This window comes from Nymphaea colorata, chromosome 1, assembly GCF_008831285.2.
Source record: "Nymphaea colorata isolate Beijing-Zhang1983 chromosome 1, ASM883128v2, whole genome shotgun sequence".
Classification (NCBI taxonomy): domain Eukaryota; kingdom Viridiplantae; phylum Streptophyta; class Magnoliopsida; order Nymphaeales; family Nymphaeaceae; genus Nymphaea; species Nymphaea colorata.
The window spans coordinates 7,668,589-7,682,209 of NC_045138.2; positions in this window are offsets into that span (position 1 = coordinate 7,668,589).

Below are 13,621 nucleotides of genomic sequence, written 5' to 3' on the forward strand. Positions count from 1 at the left end.
CATCAACTCATATTAACACAGGCCTCTAGTTCAATCGGGTGAAGGTTCAGAGAAGGCAGCCTATACTACCAACACCACTGCCTTTGCTGCCACCATGGGGAAAAAGGGCAGTCACAGCTTCGTTGGAAATAAATCAAAAAAACCAAAATCATAGCAAGTTCACCTATACCTATTTCAAGAAGGACAGACATACCCATGAGAGGTGCTGAACATTGCATGGGAAGCCAGGCCCATCTCAATTTCATCAATCAAATGGGCCAACTGCAATAGAAAAAGTCACTGCTACAAAAAATATTAACGCTGCTCAGCTGAAAAATATTACAGAACTTCTACAAAATGTTTGCAAACAAAATGAAACAACTGCTATGGTTGCTTCAGTTGCTAGTCCAAATACTTCGTGTGTGGTTCTACTCACTATGATTGATTATTGATTCTAGAGCAAGCAAACATGTGTACTTCAATTATAGATCAATCAAATATTAAATGTGTGCATGGAAATAACTACGTGATTATTGCAAATGGATCAAAGGTAAAAGTAGAAGGTATCAACAATATTCATCTTCTTGATCGTGAGAAAAATATTAATGTTTTAGTTGTTCCTGATCTATCTATGAACTTGTTATCAATTTCTAAGCTCACTAATTATTTGAATTGTGATATTATATTTTCACCCTATGATGTGGTGTTTCAGGACAGATTGTCAAAGAAGATAATTGGTAAGGAAAGATTAGATAAAGGATTGTAAGTGCTGGAACAAGAAAATAAAACCAGGTTTGCTAGACTTGAATGCTCTATGTGGCAACAAAGATTAGGCCACCTTTCTAGCTACAAAATAAATAGTGTATTTTTTGTATATTATTATAATTGTCAATCATGTGATGTGTGTCGCTATGCTAAGATGAGTAGACCTCCTTTTTCAAAATTTGATACTAATGCTGAAAACACATTTGATTTGGTTCATTTTGTTGTGTGGGGTCCAGCCCTTTAGTTTCATATTTTAGTTTTCAATTTTATGTACATTTATAGATCAAATTTCAAAGATTACTTAGATTTATTTGCTCAAGTCTAAAGATGAAGTTTTTGATAAATTTCAAATGTTTTATAATATAGTGAAAAAATCAGTACGAGAAACAAATTAAAGTCTTAATGACTGATAATGGTACTGAATATAAAAATGTTAAATTTGATATGTTTGAAAAACAGTGTGGCATTGATCACCAATTCACTTATTTGGGCACTCCTCAACAAAACAGAGTTTCAAAAATAAAAAATCGTCATCTTCTTGAAGTTACTCATAGTTTGTTATTCCAAATGAATGTTCCTAAGATTTATTAGAGTGATGTCGTCATGAATGCATGTTATATTATTAATTGATTTCCTAGTAAAAATCTTTAGGATCATGCTCCCCTTGATATTATAAAGGAACATAAGGTCAATTTAAATCACATGTGAACCTTTGGATATGTTGTTTTTGTAGCTATGTAGTGGAAAACGTAAACAAACTTAGTAGTTGTGCTCTCAAATGTACCTTTTTTAGGGTACTTTGTTTCTCAAGAAGGATGTTGATGCTATAATATAGAAAAAAAGTAGTTCTTTGTATCAAGGCATGTTGTGTTTGCTGAAACCACACCTTATTTTGATCTTCCAATCCAGAAAATCATGTTCCTGAGGGAGAGTTTTCCTCTCACATCTAACATTCTTTGTGAGATTTGCTTTTCAGGGGAGAGTGTGTTGTCGGCTACTAATCCTTACAATGAGTTTACAATCATTACCAAGAAGCCAAGAGAGACTCGATGTGAATAAAGGCCATGGATGAAGAAATTAGTGTTTTGCATAAAAACAAATTTAAAATATTGTCACACTATGTCCTTAAAAAAAAGTTAGTTGGTTGTTGCTAGGTGTTCAAAATAAAACACAAAAGTAATGAGAGTATTGAAAAATATAAGGCCAAACTTGTGGCAAAGCGATATACACATACACAAGACAGCTTATGAGGTGATGTTTGTGTCTGTAATGAAATTAAATACCATTAGGGTGATGTTATATGTTGCACGCAATTATAATTTATGATTGTATCAATTGGATGTTAAAAATGCATTTCTGCAGATCGACTTGAAAAAATAGGTGTATATAAATATTCCTCCTAAACATCTTCAAGAAGCTAACAAAAAATTGGTGTGTAGGCTTCACATGGCAACCTATGGTTTGAAACAATCTCTGAGGGCATAGCATTACCGGTTGAGTAATTTTTTAGAACAGCATGACTTCACAAGAAGCAATGCTGACAACTCTTTATTTGTTAAATGGAAGGATGACAATCTGGTTATCATGTTAGTATATGTGTACGACATTATCCTGACATGGACTGATGAAGAAGGGGCCCTAAAAACTAAAAAGTTGCTTCACAATGCTTTTGACATAAAGGATCTAGGAAAATTTTGTTATTTTTTTAGCATTGAAATTGCTCAATCAAGCAAAGGACTTTTGCTTTCTCAACAAAGATATACCTTAGTTTGCTTAAAAATGCAGGAAAAATTGGGTGCAAGCCAGTAGAGACACCAATTGAAGTTAGATAAAAAATTGAAGTTGTTTGAAATGACCATGTCTGCAACAAGAACAGCTACCAACGGCTACTAGGGAAGCTTATATATTTTATCATTACTAGACCAGACATAACCTATGTAGCTATTATAGCTAGCTAGTGTATGCATCTGCCTATAGAACATCATTCACAAATTGTCAATCACATTTTGCAATACTTAAAAAGAACTCTGGGACAAGGCATATGGTACAAAAGAAATAGTTATCATCAAATTCATGGATTCGATGGAGATTGGGCAGACAGTTCAGATTGAAAATTTACAACTAGTTATTGTGCATTTGTTGGAGGAAATATTGTGTCTTGGAAAAGTAAGAAACAGAATGTGGTGTCTAGATCTAGAGTTGAAGCATAATATCAAGCTATGGTTACAGGAGTTTAGTTTAGTGGAGTAGTGCCACAGCAGTTAACATGTGTGGTGTAGCAATTATAGGATGCAAAAAGCAGCTAAAGTTCTCAAATTTAAAATTGTTGCTATATGTTGTTTGTCTTTTTATTTATGCCATTTTGTATTTTCATTCATTTAACCAGTTGTAACTGACTGATTCCGTGACCACCATTTTTTTACGATGTTGCACTAACTTTTAGGATGGGCCGCTAAAAAAATAGAATCTGGGCCGTTTGCAGAACTCACTTTCCTAATATGCTATCAAACGCCATCCGTGGAACAAAGTTAAATATAATGATCAAACCCCACTTCTTTTCACCGTCATTTTTCAAAATTTGTGTATATTATGCATAAAATGTAAGTATTTCATAAGTTATAATATTTAAAAAATGCAATGATAAAATAAATTACAACATGGAAAAGCATAGTCATAGAATAAATTATACGTATATAATAGCAAAGAATGAGCATATCCTACAAATTTGTATTTTTAATTTATCAAACTGAAAGTGGAGACTGATTGACAAAAGGAAGGGTGAGAGAAACTTGGAAAGTTTAGTACATTATATCGTTAGTTGAAGCTTAGACCTTGCTTTTTTCCCAAGGGTTTAGGGCTGCTTCGAGTTGTAAATGATCCTGCAACTTGCAACTCGAACGCCCTTTAACTCCAATGTTCGGCTTTGAACTAGACATGTGCTGCTTATGCGCCACCATGCCTGCCCCAATTGCACTACGTCTAGGACAGGTTAAACGTTTGAAAAAAAAAAAAGAACAGGTTTGAATGAAAAAGATTTTAAACTGACGTGTTCTGTCTGCCATTTTATAAGTAGATCAGATTAAAAGCATTTAAAATTTCCTACACCAAATCTTTTTTTATTTATCAATAATCGGTTTTCCTAGATTCCATTTGTATGAAACTTATGGAAGTTGTTCCAATATTGATTTAATTTGAATAGTTATACGTGCATTAATGGCTATTTAGTAACCTACGTTTTATTATATTTTTCTTAAATGCGTGAAAAATCAAACTCACCTGCCAATTAAAAATTTTGAAATGGATGTTTTAACTGATTTTTTGTATAAAAATGCTAGCATAATATATCAAATTAACTAACAATGGCAACATGCAACCTATAGGAAAACTGAGCCCTAGGCAGCACATGTTCAACCCCCATTTATACACGAATAAATATTTGGTAAGTGATTACAAGAATAGCTTAAAGTACAAGTAGTTATTACTTTAGCTCGACCCGTTTATTAAACAAGTCGAGTTCGAGTTAAGAAATGAGCTCGACAACATAAATGAGTCGAGCTCAAATTGAGCAGGCTCGACATAGTTAAACTCGGTTAAGCTCTTAAAAGAAAATATAGAGAATATGTCCCATAAAGTTATCAAAAAAAGAGGTTACACAAATGGATATGCATGTGAGGTATGTGAGAGGTTCCATGATCAAATATGCATGTCGGCTCTTTCTTTAAATAATAAATTTTTTACAAAATGCTTGCTCTGCTCAATCCAATCTTCGGCTCGAGCTTAAACGATCTGAATCGAACCGACTTTGAGTTTTAAGAACTCAAGCCGAGTCGAGCTCGAGCTAATGAAATCGAACTTGACTTGAGCTCTTGCTGAGTTCGAGTTTCTTTCAAAACACTCAAGCTGAGTTCAAACTGGCTCAGCTCGGCTCTTGAACATCCCTATGTACAAGTGACGATGAAAAAGATAGCTAAAAGTAGCAGCATTGTAAGAAACTCATGAACCGAACAGGCAGCCTGCAATCTCTCTCGTCCGCAATTTCGAATGGAGCCATTGCTTCTTTTGACAAGGCACTTGTTTTTCACATTGCGAGAGTGAGGAGGGGGAGCGCCGAGGTGAGCGAGATTGAGGAGGAGGAGGAGCGCGGAGGTAGGGGAGGCTCCGTAGGGGCCTTCCCCCGGCGATGGGCTTCCAGAGATGAAGCAGGAGGTGGTGCCTGCGATGATCGGCGTTGCACCAATGGATGAGGAGCCTCTGCTGATTGGGGAACCAAGTTGCATTCAAGGTTAGTCTTCTCTTTCTCCCCTTTTACCAGTTAACGATATGGATGATTTTGTGCCTCCTCTGCTTCTCTCCTCTGGGAATGGGGAATCTGAGGGGTAGATGCATGGAGAAGAAGTGGTCTCTGCAGTTGGAAATAGGAAATCCCTTCTAGGGAATGCTTGCCGTGTAGAGGGAAACGCTTGCCAGGGTGCGGCAGTGGGTGATCCAAAAAGCAATTTGGGGGTGTGGGCACTAGAGGGCTTCCTCGGCCTCAAACTTGGGCGGACCATGCTGCAGGTTGCGGCCCTGACCGGGAAGAGGATCTACCTCCCTTAAAAGTTATTCTCGGCAAGGGTCGGCCAAGAATAGTGGTGACTGAGGAAGGCCTCCAAAACATGATGAAACCCTTCAAATGGTCGGCAGTCTGTTGTTTCATGGGTTCAACCTCAAAAGTCAGTGGAAACATCTCTAAGCTCATTACTGGCCTGCTTACGCAATGGATGGGGAGAATATCTCCTCACATCTCCCTTCTCAATAAAGGGGACTTTCTTATTCGAGTGGCAAGCGGAGAGGAACTTAACCTCGTATTGAAAAAACGCACTTGGAAAGTGAGCAGTAGGGTTCTGATGGCTGCCAGTTGGAGCCCTGGCCAACCGCTTGAGATTAATCCAAGAACTACCACTCCTTTGTGGGTGAGGCTGTCAGGTCTTCCACCATATTTTTGGAACTAGCGAATCTTCAAAGCAGTGGCAATGGGACTGCAAGGTGACTTCCTAGAGGCAGACACTCCCAAAGATCAAATGTCCCGCACTAATTTCGCCCACATACTATTGGATCTCCCCATCCAATCTGAACTCCCGCCAGAGGTGGAGATTGACCTGGGAGGTGGCCACATCCTCGCACAAGCAACAGTTTATGAAGATCGCCTCCGCTTCTGCCAAATGTGTGGTGTGAATTCCCATCCACCGAAGGATTTCCCTAAAATTCTTAACTCAAAAGTGAAAGATGACTTTAGAACTCTGGAGGCTGGACACAAGGTCACTAGAATTTCTCTCAACAGAGGAAACGGGCTTTCAAGCGGGTCACGACTGGAGCACTTTACTGAAGCTAACAGGTTTGAAGTGTTATCTGAAACAGAAGAGGATTATGGCCCTCACGACAAAACCAAGGAGGGGCCAGAGAAGTTGCATCAAAAGACATAGCAGAAAGGTCATGCCCCTCTTTGTGCGCCCAAAGGAAAAGGGGCAAAAGCAAATCGCGTAATCCAGAGAAGGGTCAAAACAATAGTCATACATCCACTGAGTGCCTCCCTAATTCGTTTGTCTCCAAGCCTCCAGATGGGCAGGAGTCTTCTTGTGATGTCCCTCGAGGGTTTTCCTTTTCTTCACCTAGTCATCTGGGGCAAGATGGAGTTGTCAGTTCTTCCAGTCAAAAAGGCGCAATAGAGGATCCTCGCCATGAGAAATCAGATTAAGTCGCGGGTCTAAACATACATGTAGGGGGAGGGGAAGCAAGGGAAGCAGAGGTCAGAAAATCATAAAGGACATATCAAACTTTAATCTTCTCCTGCATGATGACCTTGAAGGAGTGGGCAACAAACGTAAAAGAACTTTCTATGACTCCTCTCCGGATTTTGTCCTTAACCCCCAGGTTCAGCCCTATGGGGGAGTCCAAGGAGGGTGAGATGCCCATATCAGATTCTCTTTCATGAATTTCATGTCAAGGAATGTAAGAGGGTTGGTTAGACGGGAGACTAACCTTGAACTCTTGTCTCTTCTTCAAGCTTTCTCCCTGGATGGTTTTGCTTAATTGACACAATGCTCTCTATAAACAAGTGCCAACAATGGCAGCTTATTATGAAGAATTATGGTATGGTTTCTAATACTCATTTGTCCTCTGGGGTTACCTGTATCCTCTGTGTGTGGGATTCAGCAAGGCTTAAAGTTCAAGTTGTGGTGATACATCATTGTTGGATTATCTTAAGATGTTCTAGGCGAGGCTCCCAGGAGATTTTCTATGTGGGAGGAATTTATCTTCCCACAAACCCATATGCTGGGCAGGTGGAATTCCAGAAACTTCACTCTCTCCTTCAACATCTTGAGGAACCAGCTTTGTTGATGGGTGATTTTAATTGCATGTTGGGCCCACAAGGCAAAACTGGCAATAGTCCCTCCCTTTTTTCCTGCAACAATTTTGCCTCCTTCGTGGCGAGCAATAGCTTTAGACCTCTGATAGATCCTAAAAGGACCTTCACTTGGACTAATAACAGCAGAAACATAGAAACTATCTTTTGCAAGTTGGATTGATGTCTGTTGAACTTGGCATGGCGTCAGAAATGGTCAGAGAGAAATCAATTGAAAGTGGTGATTCGATCTTCTTCTGATTGTTCACCACGTGTCTTCTCATCATCCTTCTCTGAAATTGGTCACACTCGCCCTAGACTTTTCAAGTTCTTTAGTAGCTGGACTCAGCTACCTGAGAGCCACAGGATAGTGGCTGAGCCTTGGTCTCGTCGTGATCCAGGCTGCCCCCTAATTAGGGTTTTCTCGAAGCTTGAAAGAGTAAGGAAAGACTTATCTAGATGGTACAAACACAAGGTTGGGGATGTGGCTCTACGCATCAACAGCCTAAAGCGAGGATGCCCAAATCAGGTGTGAAGCGGGAGATAGTTCCACGACTCCTATGGAAATGTTGCCTAGGCAAGAGTTGTCCAGTGCACTTTTGGAAGAAGAAAATTAGTGGAGACAAAAGGCTAGGATTAAATGGCTCCGAGAGGGGGACAGAAATACGGCCTTTTTTTAAAGAGTGGTGAAGGGGCGTCGTGTCAAAAACCAAATCCTCACAATGGAAGAAAGTGGTTTGGAGTTTGAGGACCAAAATATGATTCAGCAAATCTGTTTCAACTATTTTTCTAATCTTCTTGGCACTACGGATGGCTGGGGTGAGAGTCTTCTAGGTTTATGAGATGGAGAGGTTGTTTCAAAGACAGAAAACCAAAATTTGATTAAACCAGTCACTAGAGAAGAGGTAAAATAGGTGGTCTTCGAGTCTGACCCAGACAGCGCTCTTGGGCCAGACGGTTTCCCTGCCTCTTTCTTTAGATTTTATTGGAATATAGTGGGGGACGATATTTTTGAGGTCATGCATAGGTCTTTATGAATTCAGGGAAGCTAGTGAAGAAGATAAACAAGTCTATGATATCTCTTATTCCTAAACATGAGAGCGCAAAAAGGGTCACTGAGTTTCTCCTGATTGCTCTATGCAACTCATTGTATAAATTCATGTCCAAATTGTTGGCCAATAGGATGAAAAGCATACTCGCAAGGATTATTGGAAGAGAGCAGAGTGCTTTTATCTGGGGCAGATCTATTTATGAAAATATTATTTTAGCCCATGAAAAATTGTTCACAAGCTGCAATCCTCCAAGAGACCTTTTTGCTACTTAAAACTTGGCTTGTTTGAAGCATATAATTTGGTAAATTGGAAATTCCTTGAAAATGCTCTGCACAAGGTGGGATTTTCTGAAGCATGGGTTATGTACATCATGTTAAGGGTGGGTATCGGGCCGGGCCGGCTCGGCCCGGCCCATTTAAATTAAAAAAATATTTTTAAATTATAAAATAACATTTTTTTAATATAAAATGTATTTATTAAGAATAAAAAATATTATTAAAAAAAATTAAAAAATATATATATATATATTTTTAACTTACCGGGCCTAAATGGGCCTAGCCAGGCCGGCCTGGCGGCGGCCCGGCCCGACGCCCAGCCTTACGTCATGTCATGTGTCACCTCTGCCTCTGCTTTGGTCTTAGTTAATGGGGTTCAAGGTGAGTATTTCTACCTTGCTCATGGGCTTCGCCAGGGAGACCCAATATCTCCTTATCTCTTCATTGTCATTATGGAAATTTTCAGAAGGGCTATCTTTGGGAGGATGACAAACCGCTTATTTAGGCCTCCCCTCATACCTCATGTGGGTCGTGCCCCCCCTTTTCTTGCCTTTACGGATGATGTCCTCCTTTTTAGCGACATTTCACATGTTTCGATAGAGCAAGTGCAAGAAACATGCGGCTCCTAGGGACCAATGCAGGTTTGAAGGTTAACTCCCAAAAATCTAATATCTATTTTTCTGATGCAGTGCCGGCTGAGGCGAAAGATAGGATTTGTGCCACTCTTGGCTGGCCTTGTGATGCCCTCCCTATGTCTTACTTTTGGCTGCCTTTGTTTGTTGGTAAACTTAAGGACGATTGGTACCAACCCCTTATCAACAAGGTTGAAAAATGTCTTCCTTTGTGGAAGTCGGTCACCCTCTCCTATGCCGGATGACTATGCCTCCTCAAACATCTCCTTAGCAGCGTTATTGGCTTTTGGACGTTAGTCTTTGCTCTTCCAAGAAAGTTGTCCGGGTTCTTGCCGCATCCATGGCCAATTTTTTATGGGGTGGAGATGGGAACTCTAGAGCAAGGCACCTATTGGCTTGGAACTAAGTCTGCAAACCTTACTCGGAAGGAGGCATGGGTTTACCACATCTAGAAGAATGGTCTATGGCATGCCGGGTAAAATGGTCCGTTTTCATCTGTGGTCATGAAGTTAATTGAACCAAATTCTACCACAAGAAATATGTTACACCAAGGAGTCTATGGGTTATTAAGCCCAAAGCGAAAAAATCTTGGTTTTTCAAGAACTACATAATGTCATGGTATCTAGTTAAGGGAAATGTTGTGTGGCAGATCAGCCGAGGTAACATAAGCTATTGGTATGGTAAATGGGGAGGCCACATTCTGGCTGATGCTCTCCTAGAAGAGGAACTATTATTCCTCCAGGAATCGAGAACAATGACCATCCAATAAATTTAAGAATCTGATCTCTTCCTTGCACCTGAGTTCAGCGCAGTTCTATGTAGGCTTTACATGCCTAAACCTCAATTGGGTAGTGGTCCAGATGTTCTCCATTATGTTGGGAGGTTTGCCCTTGATGGTAAGGTGAGAGATACCTAGGAGGATACTAGAGAGAAGTGGGCTAAGGAAACTTGGAAGGAATTCATTTGGAATAATGATGTTCACCCTCGTGGCGTTGGTTCACTTACATTGCTGTTAATGGTCGTCTCCCTACTCAAGATAGACAAAAGAAGAGGGGACTATCCCTAGCAAATTGATGTCCTATTTGTACTGCTGCCGAAGAGTGGGCATATGTTGCTGAATGCCGTCTTGCATGAAAAATATGGAACTTGGCCTCTAAGAAATTTGGAAAGAAAATTGGGGGAGGAAGAAATATCATAGATAAATTAAAGTGTTGGTACAGTTGTAGCTTCAAGAGAGGATGGGTCACTTGTTGTTGGAGAGTTTGCTTTGAAACAGTAATCTGGAGTATATGGAAATGGAGAAACAAGCGATTTCTTGGGGGAGATAGCAGAATCACAGACCTGATGTGTTCGTAGATATGGTTGGACTATGCAAGTAGTTTTCTGCCCTTCTTGATTGCCAGCCTAAGGAATTTTTGGAAATGCAACTTTGGACCAGTTTAGGCATTCTTCTGGGCGAATGGCTAACCACTCAACCTAACCAGAGAATTATCCAAATAGCATCTAGGAAAACTAATGGTGCTTGCTGGGTTGCGGTTAAGGTAAATAGAACCAAAGATGTTTTTGACATGGAAAATCCTTTCTGCCGCAGATCAATATCTCCCTTCCCTGAGACAACAGAGATGTTAGCTTGGATGCTTCTTCACTTTGACTTCAATGGTTGCTCCACCATAACCATCGGTGCTAACAACAGGAAATGGAAATAGTGGCTTAGCTCTCTTATTGAAGGTAGAGAGGGAGATAGGTCCGCTCCCCAAATCATGGCTAACAAAGTTCAACTATTATACATCACAAACGAAAATCAAGATGTGCAAACTCTTTCCTTGCTGCCCTTAGTTTGAGGTTCAATGTATTCACTTGTATAGGTTGCAGTAATTTTTCATTAGTTTTCCTATAAATATTGTTTTTTGGCGTTGTTGGATTAATAAAGTTTTGGTGGACTCCTCCAGCAGCTTTGATGCAGAAGAGGAATTGAAATCAGCCGGGTTTTGGATGTTTCCGAACGACAAAATATTTGAAAATTGTTGCTAACGAACACCATGCAACAGAAGTACGAGTAGACAGTCTTTGATATAGTAGCAGTTATAGTGATACTACATTTATTGTACATTTAAATATTTAGTCATATGACAACATGTGGCAGCTGACAAATTTCAATTTTCATATTAATTGAGCAATACTAGTTTATATTTTTCTTCTATGTTTTGCTTTGAAAAGTGGGGCACCATAGAAACTGTGCTTGTTCGAAATATGCTGAAAGATTGAATACTGGGGCCTATTCGAATGCTCAAATGACCAAAATGCCCTTGATATAAAAAGTACAAACAAGGTCAAAAGTGGAAAGAGCAAGTACAACCTCTCACGCAGTCAGTGGTGGCTATGTCACAATGGTATGCCCAAATGAGTGGCGTGCCCATATCGGTATGCCGGTGTGGCAATACCGGTATGCCGGTACGTGCCGGTACATTTGGATCTGGTTTCGGGATGAAACCAGATCCAAACCATATGAAAACCTAAAAACAAAAATCGCAACGGTGGCGATTGCTTGCACCAACCTTGGGCGGTGGCAGCGGACGGCGGCTCGGTGTTTGACAACAGTTGCGGTGGATGGCGGCGAGTGCTTGAGCCTTGCAACAACCTTGGGCAGCGGCGTCCGCTACGTCGGAAGGTTTTTTGGGGTTTTTTTCTTTTTGTGTGTGTGTCTTTTTGTTCTGTCGTTCAGAGGGATGCTTCTTTTGAAATCTTCTTTTTTGCGTGATTTATGCGATAACATTGTTGTGGTTTCAGTCTCCCGCTGCTCAAGAATTGTGTATATTTGCCTCTGTGAAACTGATTTCTTTATATGTTCAAGTTTCTTTCTTTTGTTTCTTTCCCAAGATAAATCTGATGGTAGTAGGTTCCTTTTCTTTTATATCAGAACTGCAATGTGGTATAACAGTATTTGACTCACTTCTGGGCTAATTTCGTTTTGATCTTCTTGATAGGTAATCTCATACTAATTGAGATGCTTTTATGTATAAGCTGCCTATTTAATTTATCAAGCAGAACCTTCATGACTTATGAGATTATCTATGGATTAATGGAAGGAACATTGTCTTAGTGTGATGATATCATTTGGTTTTTTCAAATTTTTGAATTAAAAAAATATAATAATATATAATATTCACCATACCGCCATACCAAGATTTACGAAAATGCCATACCAATACCCGTACCCCGCACTCGTACCCGTACCATTGTGATGTAGGTTGGTGGCTTATTTACTAACGGTCAAACAGGGAAGTGATTGTCCAACCCAAACTGTCATGAAGCGGGTGTTGGCAGCCCTCTAGCATTACATATAACATAAGCCTGGGCATGGGGCTGGTCCACCCGGCCTGGCTTGATAAGAAGTCGAGCTTGAGCTGGCCTGACACCCGAAACCTGGGTCCAGCTCAATACCTAAAACCCAAGCCCGAGTCTGGCCTGATAAGGAGTCGGGCTTGGGCCGGCCCAACACCCAACCCGGTGCCTTTTTATCAGGCCCAAGCCCAGGCCCAAGTCGGGCCGAGTACCAGATATCTGTCAGGTACCCGACCCGACGCGCAGCCTCAATAATAACTTAGAAGTGTATCAGGACACGTTCGGACAAAGGAACATGGTGTGAGTGTTACATGAATCTGCATGACTTAGAAGTGCATTAAGGAGGTGTTTGGACAAAAAAAAAAAAAAAGTCTGGTAGTGTCATGTAAATATGCTTCAAAGGTTGAGGTAAATTTATGAAACACATTGCTCCATTGTTTTTTGAATTTGTCATTGTCTTTGAGGTAGGTTCATTAAACACTCACATACATTCCAAAGAATGTAGCACTCTTGTTACTTAACACCCTCTAACTTGATAGCGTAAGGGAAAACATTACTGATCCAGGGGTTTTATTGCTAAGTTTCCCACCTAATTAAGTTTCTCAAACTCTTTCAAAGGAAAGAAATGAAAAAAAAAAAAACGAAGACAAAGTCTTTAGAGATCAAAGATGATGGTCATCATCACTCGAGCTCATGAGGGATATCAGTAGAGGTCTAGAAAGTTCATGATAGTGTAATTAGTGACTTCCTCTATCTACAAGGGAGGGCAATATGCTCACTTCTCATTTTAAACAAAAATCGAGATATCATCTTGCTTAGTCAATTGGGTATGCACATGCCAAACTTTTTATTCACAGTTAAGAGCATTAACTATGAAACTAATTATGTGTATAAGGATGTCAATATATCAGATTTGAGTCAGATATCCAAGCAAAGCAAACCAATCTGAAAAAATTTAATGTCCAATTAGGAAATCAGATCGGATTCGGATTTAATAAATGGCATCCAATCATATTTGGATATACATAAATATTTGACCGGTTTGAGATTCAGATATACATAAATATTTGATTTGATTCAGTTCGGATTGGATTCATTTTTAGGCAAATATCATGTATCTAATGTTATTACATTTTGAAAATTGGTAAAATCCAGTTCAAAATTTGGATTCGGATATGACTTTTCTTTCTTTGT